This window comes from Macaca mulatta, chromosome 16 (genome assembly GCF_049350105.2).
Source record: "Macaca mulatta isolate MMU2019108-1 chromosome 16, T2T-MMU8v2.0, whole genome shotgun sequence".
Lineage (NCBI taxonomy): Eukaryota > Metazoa > Chordata > Mammalia > Primates > Cercopithecidae > Macaca > Macaca mulatta.
Window position 1 is genome coordinate 78,009,390 of NC_133421.1, and position 12,374 is coordinate 78,021,763.

A 12,374-nucleotide genomic window follows, 5' to 3' on the forward strand; every position below is an offset into this window, starting at 1 on the left:
CAATGGGAAAATAATAGCACCTACATCACAGGACTATTGTGAGGAGGAAATAAGATCATATAAGGCAGCAAAAGGGTCCCTGGCATGTACTGGTGCTTGATGGGTGCTAGCACTTAATGATTCCCTATGACACCGGCCCTGCTCCCCTGTTCATCCTGCCGTCCTCTGGCTGGAGGGTGAGGCCTGTTTTCTCAGCTTCTGTTCCAAAAGCACCTGGCTCTGTCTATTCCCAGACTCTCACCCTTCCCCAGGCTGAGCTGTAGGACTTAGAATCTGCTTGTTTCTTCTCATTCCTAGACCAAATCCCCAAGTCAACACCGAAAGGTCTCAGTAACATTTCCCTTTTAGTTTGTGGCCAGCACACGCTATTCGTTTTTTGTTTGTTTTTAGCCTGGCTACAGGAGATGTGATTTACCCATTTTGTGCACAGAAAGAGCACCATCCATACCACAATTATGATGTCATTATTCGTTAAAGGAAAAAAGGAATCTTTGGGGGAAGAAAAGCAGAATCTTTCAGTGCCTTCGTATTTTGGTATCCCTTTTCAGACTTCTAAACGCCATCTACATGGAGATAAAATAGGGATGATGGCCTAAAATCCCACAGCCTTAAGCCTATTTAGAGTAGCCCAGGTCAAAGAGCATTCATGTCACCATATCCCTTAGGGAGAAACTGAGGCCGAGAGTTAGGAAGCGTTTTTACTGTTATAATCAGCTCTCTGCCATGTGTGGGTAGATTATCTCGTTTGTGGGTTTGCTAGCTTAGAGATTGGCTACATGAAAAATAATGATGAACTTTTTTTTTTTATTTGTATGTGAAAAACCCAAAGCTACCGCAAATTAGCAGACATCGCTTTATCAGAGGGCGTTGTTGTTCGGGGCTCCCCAGTGTTGAGAGATTGCTCGTGTATGCACCGCAAGGCCCAGGTCCCCTTGCACATGTCAGTAGGTTAAGCAGCCAACCTATTTTGCCCTTGACCTTGTGGGATGTCATTTTGCCAATGTCCTTTGCAGATCTGAGCTGGGCTATGCTGTTGGACACTTACCAGTTTAAAAATGATAAGATAGCCAGAAGATAATTGAAATGAAATTTAAGTGAAAATGTCAGGGACTTAGTAATCAACTAAAACTTAAAAATTTTAAGCAATTGGCCAGGCACAGCGGCTTACACCTGTAATCCCAGCACTTTGGGAGGCCAAGGCTGGCGGATCACCTGAGGTCAGGAGTTCAAGACCAGCCTGGCCAATGTGGTGAAACCCCGTCTCTACTAAAAATACAAAAATTAGCCAGGCATGGTGGCGGGTGCCTGTAATCCCAGCTACTCAGGAGGCTGAAGCAGGAGAATGTCTTGAACCCGGGAGGTGGAGGTTGCAGTGAGCTGAGATTGTGCCTTTGCACTCCAGCCTGGGTGACAAGAGCGAGACTCTGTCTCAGGGGGAAAAAAAAAAAAAAGCAATTAAAACGGGAGATGAAAAGCAATTTGTATTACAATAGGGGACAGAGGGATGAATTGCTCATGGTTTAAAAAAGAGAAGAGGACAAACGCATTCTGTTGGCATCTTTTTCAGCTCCTCATGCAGTCTGGAAATATTTAAGATAACTCTGAGAGCTCAGTGAATAACCCTGATGATACAACAGTAGTTTGGTTCTTGCTGGCAGCACATCTCAGACCCAGGGAAAGCCAGTGCTGGTCTCACCTGTGATGTAAACAAGTGACGCTATTTCTTGAAAATTCTCAGGCTGGGAAGTACCTTGCATATGACTCCTGGCAGGTGGCTGGATTCAGGCAATGGCCTAGGATTTCGAAATGGGGATTTGAGCTCCTGGGCACCTAATGACTCACAGGTCTCTTGGGAGAGAGAAGGAGGATGCCCAGTGATCGTGAGAGAGAGGTGGTCACAGGCAGCAGAGCCCAGATACTTCCCACTTGCTTGAACTGTCTGCCAGGCTGACTCAGAGGTGCAGGTGACAGCACACCGTAATTGTGTTACTTATGTACGTTGATTTGCAATATGTTAACTTTGCACCTTGATCTCGTTTCTTCTCTGCTTTCTCCCTTCTCTACCCCTGGTTTAACTTGGAGTCAAGTCAATGCTGCTGCTGCTAGGAGTTATAGGCAGTGGCTTAGCTAGGAATCAAAGATCAATATTCACCACAGGAAGGTCAGGGGCTCCCAGGGACTTGAGGCTGTTTCTAAAACGGGCCTCAGTGAGCAATGAATTGAGCTGTCAATTTAGTTGAGCACTTGGCTTGGTTTGTGTTCTCAGAATTGGCTTTTTGCAAGAGTTCATGCACCCTGTTACCTCTCCGACCTCTTTTTCTTAGCCACCCTGCTGCCTTGGGGATTTGGCAGTAACCTAATGGAAGATGCAAACCGGGTCGGCAGTCACACGGCAGGGGATTGCGACGAGGTCTTGATGTCTGTTGGACAGTATGGGGACGAGGGCAGAAAGGACATTCTAAACAAGACCAATATTAGAGAGAGAAGGACCCTTCCTCTTTCAGGTAATTCCTTTTCAGCTGTATTCCTATCCCTGACAGTAACTCAGATTCGGGGTTGGGAGGACCCTCACTGGGGAGAAATCCTCTTGTCCTGTGACCTTCACCATTATCTCTGAGATGCCAGCTTTGGGAGGTCCCATCCTGACTTCTCTTTGTAAGCTCTCGGCGTGGTGGGACGGGCGACTTTGTATTTTTGCACTTGGGTAAATAGGTCAAATAGACATCAAAATCTTGTCATGCCCACCTTTCAACTGGGGCCAGGTACGTGCTGAACAAAAGGGACTTCAGGTTTTTACCTCATGGCTCTGTTTAATAGATGGGGACAGGCAGGAACACAATGACCTAGATGGTAGCCAATCTTAGAGAAAAGAAAAGGAACTGAAATATTAACCAGTGGGGCCTTGGTGCCAGCCTGCTTAACCAACTGCAAGTTCAAAGTAGCCGGTCCAATTGCTATTAATAGTTCCTCTTTTAAGCCTCCCAAATACAGTCATTCAACAGTGAATCTCTACGAAGAGGAGGACATGAGATAAATGCTGGGAGACCCTAGCCAGCTCTGCCCTTAGGGGACCGATAGCCTGATGGCAAATAAAGACAAGAAAACCAGCCATTACAATGCAGGAGGGTAGTGTGTTGTGAGAGTGGAGACTCCTGCCATATCTCCTACTTCCGTGCTTTTATAACCTGAGATGGATGCATCTGAATTGACAGCTTAGGGGATACAACTAGCATATCACTTATAGATTGGTCTCAGTCAAGAAAGAGAAAGGCGCCTTGCTGGGCTTCTCATGCTTTCGGTGATAAAGCTTGCAGTGAGGAATCCTGTTAAAGATAGTGCCATGACCGGGTGCAGTGGCTGATGCCTATAATCCTAACACTTTGGGAGGCCGAGGGGGGCAGATTGCCTGAGCCCAGGAGTTTGAGACCAGCCTGGGCAACACGGTGAAACCCCATCTCTACTAAAATACAGAAGAAATTAGCCGGGTGTGGCGGCGTGTGCCTGTAGTCGCAGCTACTCGGGAGGCTGAGGCAGGAGAATCGCCTAGAACCCTGGAGTTGGAGGTTGCAGTGAGCCGAGATCATGCCACTGCGCTCTGGCCTAGGTGACAGAGCAAGACTCCGTCTCAAAAAAAAAAAAAAAAAAAAAAAAAAAAAAAAGGTGCCGTGGGGCTACAGGAAGAGAAATGTCATTTCTCTAGAGCAGAGTCAGGAGGTCGTCAATAAAGATTATCTGTTAAGACTTGAATGCTGAGGCTTAAAATAAAGGGAGAGGAGAGTGTTGTAGGCAGAAGGGAAGGCAAGAGCAAAGACCCAGACCTGATTGCTAGGGCCTCCCTCGGAGCACTGTCCCAGGTGCTGGGAACACAGCTGTGATCCAGACTACCAAAAACCCTCGCTCTCCAGGGGGTGTTGCATTCTAGCAGTTGAGTATGGCAGGGCTGGGAGCGTGAGGCTGGATGGAGGGACTGGGCCTCTGGTACCGTGTGTCGTGTACATGTTTACAGGATTGGACATGATCCTGCAAGCTGTGGGGATCCTGAATGACTGAAGTCGTCCCCCTGCATTTGAGATGGGATGTTCCAGCTTACCAGGATGGCCCACACAGGCGGCTGGAAGGGCAGGGGTCACGTTGCAGGGATCTCCAGGATGGCTTGACTCAGAATTGTGGCAATGGAGAGAGATGTAAGGTTCAGGAGGTGCATAGATGCCTGTGTGTATGTCGCATTGTCCTATACCTTGTGTGTGTGCTTCCTTGAATGTGAATGTGCATATATATACGAAATGGTGAAAAGGAAAGGAGAAATTTGCCAAGGACCATAAGCAAGCTCAGCTGCCAGGAATCCTTTCTGGAAAAGAACAAGAGGCTGGATGTGGTGACGTGTGGTGGCTACTTGGGAGGCCACCCAGGAGGCTAAGACAGGAGGATTGCTTGAGCCCAGGAATTTGAGGCTGCAGTGCACTATCCTTGCTCCTGTAAATAGTCACTGCACTCCAGCCTGGACAACATAGCAAGACCCCATCTCAAAAAAAAAAAAAAAGGGAAAGAAACAAAAAGAACAAGAGTAGAAATGGATGAATGAATGAGTAGATGAAAGGCACCAAGTTCACTATTGGCTGCCACATTTGCTTGTAGCTTACAAAGGGCCTGTGTATCCGTGATCTCAATGATCTCACTTGACAACCTTCTGAGGAATAAGTCAGCCGTGTTCCCATTTAACAGAAGGCAATGTGGAGGTCGGGCTGAGCTGCTTCTCTAAGTTTTCTTCAGCTACTTTCCAGTTCCCATTTCCTGACCCTGTCCCTCTACACAAAAAGGCCACAGCAAAAGATTTTAAAAACCTATTTTCACGTCCATGCCTTTAAATTATGAATGGAGCAAAGACAGTTTTTATTCCAGTCACATAGCAATGTAGAGAGTTGCCACAGAACGCCTCATCATCTATTTTAAATTCCTTGTAAATGAAGGCTGGACACGCTTAACTTTGCGACGTTATGTCTCTCCGGGGCTTTTGTGGCAGCCTTTCTAGTGCTAGCGTTCCTTGATTCTAATACACATAATTTATGCAATGGCAAGTTGCTTTGGTTTCTGTCTGGCTGTGTCTTAATTTGCGTTGATTTTCTTGTTAACAGGCTGCTGTAATGTCTGGCTCTGTATTTCCAGCTTTGCTTTACAATGTATTTTCAGACTTTAATTAGGACCCCTGATGGTGAACTGGCCTGAGCCTGCCCAGATAGACTTGGGAGAAAGGAAAGCTTTCCAAATAACAAGGTCATTTTATTGCTTATTAATTAGTCTCACTAAATGGAGACAGTGGCCAGGAAGGGGGAAAAAGGTGACGTGCAGGCCAGTTCATAAAGCTGCATTTTTTGGGGTGGGTACAGCCTCTCCAAAGAATTGCAAATAAAGGAAACGAGATTGTTTCTGAGAGTTAAGCTATGAACTTTAACACACAGTGGGGAAGGCATTGAGCCCTGAAAGTATCCGCTTAAGTGATTACATGAAAAATGAACTGACATGTTTTTCCCAATCAAACCACCTGAGTTTCTCCAAGTTTTGTTTGTTTGTTCACTAGATATTGCTGGGGCAGTGCTGCCCCACCAAGGTGCTGTGCTTGGGGCTAGAGTTGCAACTCTAAGCCCCATCTCATGGAACCTACACCCGGCAAAGGAACTCAAAACTGCATCCTGCTGTAGAAATGTACGATAGCTGGCCGGGTGCGGTGGCTTATGCCTGTAATCCCAGCACTTTGGAAGGCTGAGGCAGGCGGATCACAAGGTCAAGAGATCGAGACCATCCTGGCCAACCCTGTCTCTACTAAAAATACAAAAATTAGCTGGGCATGGTGGTGCGCACCTGTAGTCCCAGCCTCTTGGGATTCTGAGGCAGGAGAATCGCTTGAACCTGGGAGGCAGAGGTTGCAGTGAGCCAAGATTGCGCCACTGCACTCCAGCTTGGCGATAGAGTAAGACTCTGTCTCAAAAAAAAAAAAAAAAAAAAAAAAAAAAGAAATTAAGATAGCTGTTCCCAAGATGAGGACATTAACAAGTCCAAGGGGAGATTACATTGAGGGCCATCACTAAAATTGGGCAAGCAGGGATAACATTCAGGCAGTGTATTTTTGGCACTGGCCAGCCATATTAGTCAGCTGGGGTTGCTGTAACAAATACAATAGACTGTATGGCATAAACAATAAATGTTTATTTCTCACAGTTCTGGAGGCTGGAAGTCCAACATCAGGGTACTAGCATGGTCAGGTTTTGGTGAGGGCTCTCTTCCTGGCTTGCAGATGGCCCCCTTCTTGCTATATTCTCACAAGGAGAATACAGTTCAAGACCAGCCTGGCCAACATAGCAAGACCCCATCTCTACAATATTAATAATAATAAATTAATAAGAGAGGGCTCTCTCTCTCTCTCTGATGTTATCATCCTAATTATTGGAACACATGAAGGGTCTGAAAGGAGAACTGATTTCTTTTTTTTCTTCTTTTTTTTTTTGGAGTGAACAGATTTCGAATGAGCATCTACTTGGTGCCATATCCTATCAATGTGATTTATAAATTCTCTCATTAGATCCTTGTAGGGATTTTATAAGATTATCATTATTATCCTCACTTACATATGAGTAAAATGAAGTTCAGATAGTTTGAGTCACTGGTAGACTCTAATTTATAAATTCTAGGTCTTAGAAGTCGATGAAAACTAGGAAAAGGACTCACATTAACTTGACATTACCCCGAAGCCATAGACATACTTAATGAGAGAGAGAGAAAGAACCCTCTTATTAATTAATGAATCATTATTATTGTAAAGAAAGCTCTTGCTATGTTGCCCAGGCTGATTTTAAACTCCTGGGCTCAAGCAATCCTTCCACTTCAGCTTCCCAAAATGCTGGGATTATAGGTGTGAGCCACCACGTCCAGCCAAGCCCTCTTTTCACAAATGCACTTACCTCCTCATGGAAGCTGATGGAACCCTCATTACCTTATCTAAATCTAATTATCGCCTAAAGGGCCTGTGTCCACATACGGACACACTGGGGTTTCGGGTTTCCACATATGAATTTTGGAGGGACACAAACATTCAGTCCATGGAACCAGGCAAGAGGAAATGGTGGCTCAACAGCCTTTGAGTATCCCAGACCCACTGTCAAAGGTCAATCCACAGGCTGGGCGCCGTAGCTCACGCCTGTAATCCCAGCACTTTGGGAGGCCGAAGCGGGTGGCTCACCTGAGGTCAGGAGTTCGAGACCAGCCTGGCCAACATGGCGAAACCCTGTCTCTACTAAAAATACAAAAATTAGCCAGGTGTGGTGGCGGGTGCCTATAATCCCAGCTATCTGGGAGGCTGAGGCAGGAGAATTGCTTGAAACTGGGAGGCGGAGGTTGCGGTGAGCTGAGATCATGCCACTGCACTCCAGCCTGGGTAACAGAGCAAAACTCCGACCAAAAAAAAAAAAAGTCAATCTATAGTGGAGACAAGGCCCTTAAGCTTCACAAAGTAAAGGACTTTTTGGATGCTCTATTTGAATTTTCTTAGTATTAATGAAGTCCACACTCACTAAGGCAAACTTCAGATTCTGATTTCCTGTGTAGCTTGTGTGCACAGGAAGAAAACATGTTGACCACACTGACATTCTGGTTCCTGTACCCATCCTTGGAAGTCAGATGGGGTCACGGGCATTCTGCCTCTTTCTTGGGCTCACGTGGTTCGTGTGGATGTGAGTCAGGCTGTCGGGGCTGGCACCACCAAGCGTGAGTCTCAGGACTTTCCTAGCCAAAGGCTGGCTCCTGTAACATGATGACCTAGTTAATACGATACCTCCTGCGGACCAGCCCAGCTCCAGACAGCCTTCCCTCGCATGGCTGTAGTGGAAAGAGCATAGGAATTTGGGTTGGAAAGGCCTGGGTTCAAATTCTGGCTTTGCCATTTCCTAACTGTAGGGGTCTGCAGTCTTCAATATGGCACCCTGATGAGGCAGGCCTTGGCGTAAGATGCATTGAGCTCATACCAGCTGTGTAGTCTTGGAAAGCTATTTAAACTCTCTCTGCCTCAGCTGCCCTCTCTGTAGAATGGGAATTTGGATGTCTATTTTACAGAGTGTTTTAAATGTTAGAAATATGTGAAACATGATTAGAGTAGTAGCCACTTGGTACGTCGTAGATATTTTTGTTACAATAAGACGAATAATGCTAATGTCTATGTATACCTTAGGGCTCAGCTTACACTTAACTTCTTTTGAGAAATGCTTTCCCAAGTATACACACTTGGTGTACTTTGAGAACATCCTGTGCTTCATGTGTTCCAAATCCTCTTACATAATGAAATTATCCACCTCCCTCACTGACCGGTGAGCAGCTTGAAGGCAGGGATTTGTCTTGTTCATTGGCATATCCTGGATCACCTACAGCAGGGGTTCCCAACGCCCAGGCCACTGGTAGCGTCCATGACTTGTTAGGAACTGGGCTGTACAGCAGGAGGTGAGCGGCAGATGAGTGAATCTTCATCTGTATTTACAGCCGCTCCTCATCACTCACGTTACCACCTGACCTCCGCCTCCTGTCAGATCAACAGCGGCATTAGATTCTCACGGGAGTGCGAGTTCTATTGAGAACAGGACATGCGAGGGATCTAGGTTGCACGTTCCTTATGAGAATCTAATGCCTGATGATCTGTCAGTGTCTCCCGTCACCCCCAGATGGGACCATCTAGTTTCAGGAAAACAAGCTCAGGGCTCCCACTTGTTCTACATTATGGTGAGTTGTGTGATTGTTTCATTATATATTACAATATAATAATAATAGAAATAAAGTGCACAATAAATGTAATGCATTTGAAGCATCTCGAAACCATCCCTCCTAACCCCTGTCTGTGGAAAAATTGTCTTCCATGAAACTGGTCCCTGGTGCCAGGAAGGTGGGGGATAGCTGACCTACAGTATAATAACCAGGATTCTCCGGTTGTAAGTGACAGAAACCCAACTCCATCAACCTAAACACAAAAGAGGCACAGGTGGGGCTCTTGAACTAAGCCCCTGAGAGCCTCCGTTTTTTTCTCTGTGCTTCTGAGCCAGTTGGCCCATTCTTTCAAGTTCCTCCATGTGGTAGTCAAGGAAGCCCTTACCCTTCTGGGGTTGCATGCTTATAGCTTGATATTCCAGAGGGGGAAAAAAGAGCTCTTTCTCATTCTCTGGTTCAGAAAATTCCAAGTTTAAATTCACAATAGCCCTGCTTGGCTCATGGGTCACGGGCCGGTTCACCGAGGACAGGAGGTTGTGTTGGTGTGATTAGCGTGCAGTGGAGTCCTGTACTGTGTTAGTATCCAGGTGGGGCATGACACGGGAAACTATCATTAGGTCTCACCAGATAGAGTGCAGGACCCGAGCTGCTGGTGGTGGAGAAACAGCGTTCGTGAGGTCTGGAATTATACCCCAGGGCAGTGACGAGACTAGGCAGACACACCTCTGCTCTCGTGGAACTCTAACCTGGATAAGGGAGCCAGCAGCAGCAAAAAGACAAATCCCTGAACAAGATAAAGTCAGATATGATAAGGGTTAGGGACAAACTCGAACAGTGCTGCTGCTGCTGTGGGTGTAGCTGGGTCAGGGAGATCTCCCCAGGAGGCGAAATGAGAGCGGAAGCCCAGCTGACCAGGAGGAGCCAGCCCTGTGGAGACCAGAGCAGAGTGATCAGGACAGAGGGAACACAAAAAGGGCCTGAGGCCAGAACCAGCTGGAAGTAACTCAGCCAGGCACAGTGGCTCACGCCTGTAATCCCAACACTTTGGGAGGCCGAGGCAGGTGGATCATGAGGTCAGGAGTTCGAGACCAGCCTGGCCAAGATGGTGAAACCCCGTCTCTACTAAAAATACAAAAATTAGCCGGGCGTGGTGGCGCATGCCTGTAGTCCCAGCTACTTGGGAGACTGAGGCAGGAGAATCGCTTGAACCTGGGAGGCGGAGGTTGTGGTCAGCCAAGATCATGCCATTGCACTCCAGTTTGGGCGACAAGAGTGAAACTCCATCTTAAAAAAAAAAAAAAGAAAAGAAAAAGCAACTGACCTTGTCTGGCTGGAGGGGAGAGAGTTTGGGGAGGAGGGGGTTGATGCCATACGGGGTCCAGATCACTGGGGTGGCAAGTTCCCACCTCTCCTGTGTTGTGTCACACCTGGAAACTAATGATACTTCTTGTGGTGGGTTGTTGTACATCAGGGAACAGGCGTGAGCAGCCCCATGAGTCATGTGGAAGGAGTGGCCGGAGAAAGGGTGAATGCTCCACAGCAAAACACAACTGATGGCAGCAATAGTCAGTGGTCAGACAACAGGCGGATGTCTACATGAGGCATGAAAAGGCTGCAAGACAGTTTCACGTGCTTCCGAAGTCAAAGTCAAGGCTTATCCTCCTGGAGGGTAAGGAAAGACTTTGTGACAACAGTAGGTTCTGAAGGACAGGTAGGAGTTTGGAAGGGCAAGAAGAGGGTAATGCATTATTTAGCAGAGATACAACAGAGCGAACGTGTTGCGTTGGAGAGTTGAGTGGGGTGTGGGGGAGGGAGGGATTCCAGATGTTCCAGGAAAAAGAATTCTGTTGAGCTGGACCCTGGAGACACGCAGGGAGGTGTACTCGTTTCTGAGGGCTACTGTAACACAGTACCACAAACTGAGTAGCTTACAACCACCAAAATGTAGTATCTTACAGTGCTGGAGGCTAGAAGTTCAAGACCAAGGTGTTGGCAGAGCCATACTCCCTCTAAAGCGCTAGGAGAGGTTCCTTCCTTTCCTCTTCCAGCTTTTGGTAGCCCCAGGTATTCCTTGGCTTGTGCTGGCATCATTTTTGTCTCTGCCTCTTTTTCTTTTTCTTTTTCTTTTCTTTTTCTTTTTTGAGATGGAGTCTCGCTCTGTCGCCCGGGCTGGAGTGCAGTGGCTCAATCTCCCCTCACTGCAAGCTCCGCCGCCTCCTGGGTTCACGCCATTCTCCTGCCTCAGCCTCCCCAGTAGCTGGGACTACAGGCGCCCGTCACCACGCCTGGCTAATTTTTTTTGTATTTTTAGTGGAGACGGGGTTTCACTGTTAACCAGGATGGTCTTGATCTCCTGATCTCGTGATCCGCCCACCTCGGCCTCCCAAAGTGCTGGGATTACAGGCATGAGCCACAGCGCCCAGCTCTGCCTCTTTTTCACGTGGCCGTCTTCCCTCTGTGTGTCTCTGTGTCTTCACAGCATTCTCTTCTCTGTGTCTCTCTGCTCTTCTAAAATAAGGACAACAGTTACATTGGATCAAGACCCACTCTACTTCAGTATGATCTCATCTTAACTTAAAATTACCTCTGCAATCACCCTATTTCTAAATAAGTTCACGTTCTAAGGTATAGGGGTTAGGACTTCAATGTATCTTTTGGGGGGACACAGCTCAACCCGCGGCTAGCAGCCATGGCTCAGAGGCTGATAGGTAGGTTGAGCCAGAGCATGATGGGTCCTGGTGGCTGAGACTTGGGGCTGCAAAATGGCATGACCAGTCAGCGTGCTAGCATGGGTTAGAGGGAGTGCGTCAGGTGAGGGACAACCCCCATTTGATCCTGGGTGGCGTCACTGGGAATGAGGAGGATCCGAAGGATGCAGGAAGTGGTAGAGGGACTTGAAGATAATGCCTCAGCCTGTACTGCCTCAGTGCCACTGCTTGACCAGGAGGGAGTGGTCATAGCTTTTGGAGGGAGAACGCTGAGTTTGGTTCAGTGCATGTTGAGTCTGAGTTGACATGTGACATACGTGTGGCAGTGAACATGATGCCAGGATAGCACCAGCAGCATCTAAGTGCCGCTCACCCACAGAGTTCCATCCACTCACATCCCGCTCACTTACTGCCCCCCCCCCAACACGGAGATGTTTTCTTTCTCCCCATTTAGCTGGTGATGGCGGTCATCACGTTGCCTGCCATGAATTTTAAAAACCTACTCTGTGCTGGATGCTTTGCTAATTACTTTATGTACATCGTCTGATTGAATTCTTCAAATAAGTTGATGAGGTAGGTCTGACTATACCCATTTTGCAGAAGAAGATAACTGAGGCTTAGACTGAGTTACCTGTCTAGTCTCACACTAGACAGAGTTGGGGCCGTCTTTGGACCCAGGCTTATTTTCCCGTGCCTTTAATTTTCTTGTCACTCTGCCTCCCATAGCACTTTCTTTGTATTTCTCAGATAGGGCTTATCTTATTTTCTCTTATTATCCACACATGACAGTTCTGCTAGAGTATAAGCTCTTTGATGGAAAGGGCTGTAGCTCCCCAGCTAGCTCTGTTGTGGTTGGTTGAACTAGACCAGGAGCTTGTAGGTGAAAGGTTTGCGATGGCAGGTGATATGCATGTATCTGTTCGGAGG

General features: G+C 47.2%; 1 protein-coding gene across 9 annotated transcripts in view; it reads left to right on the forward strand.

Moving 5' to 3' along the window:
- ARSG (arylsulfatase G) overlaps positions 1–12,374 on the forward strand; it is a 147,943-nt gene that overhangs the window by 56,340 nt on the left and 79,229 nt on the right. For 2 of the 9 annotated variants that reach the window (XM_077972587.1, XM_077972588.1), the window contains exon 3: positions 2,325–2,504. The exons of the other annotated variants lie outside the window; for them this stretch is intronic. The gene's annotated coding sequence lies outside the window, so the exon portion shown is untranslated. The remainder of the gene's footprint in view (positions 1–2,324; positions 2,505–12,374) is intronic. 9 annotated transcript variants of the gene reach the window in all.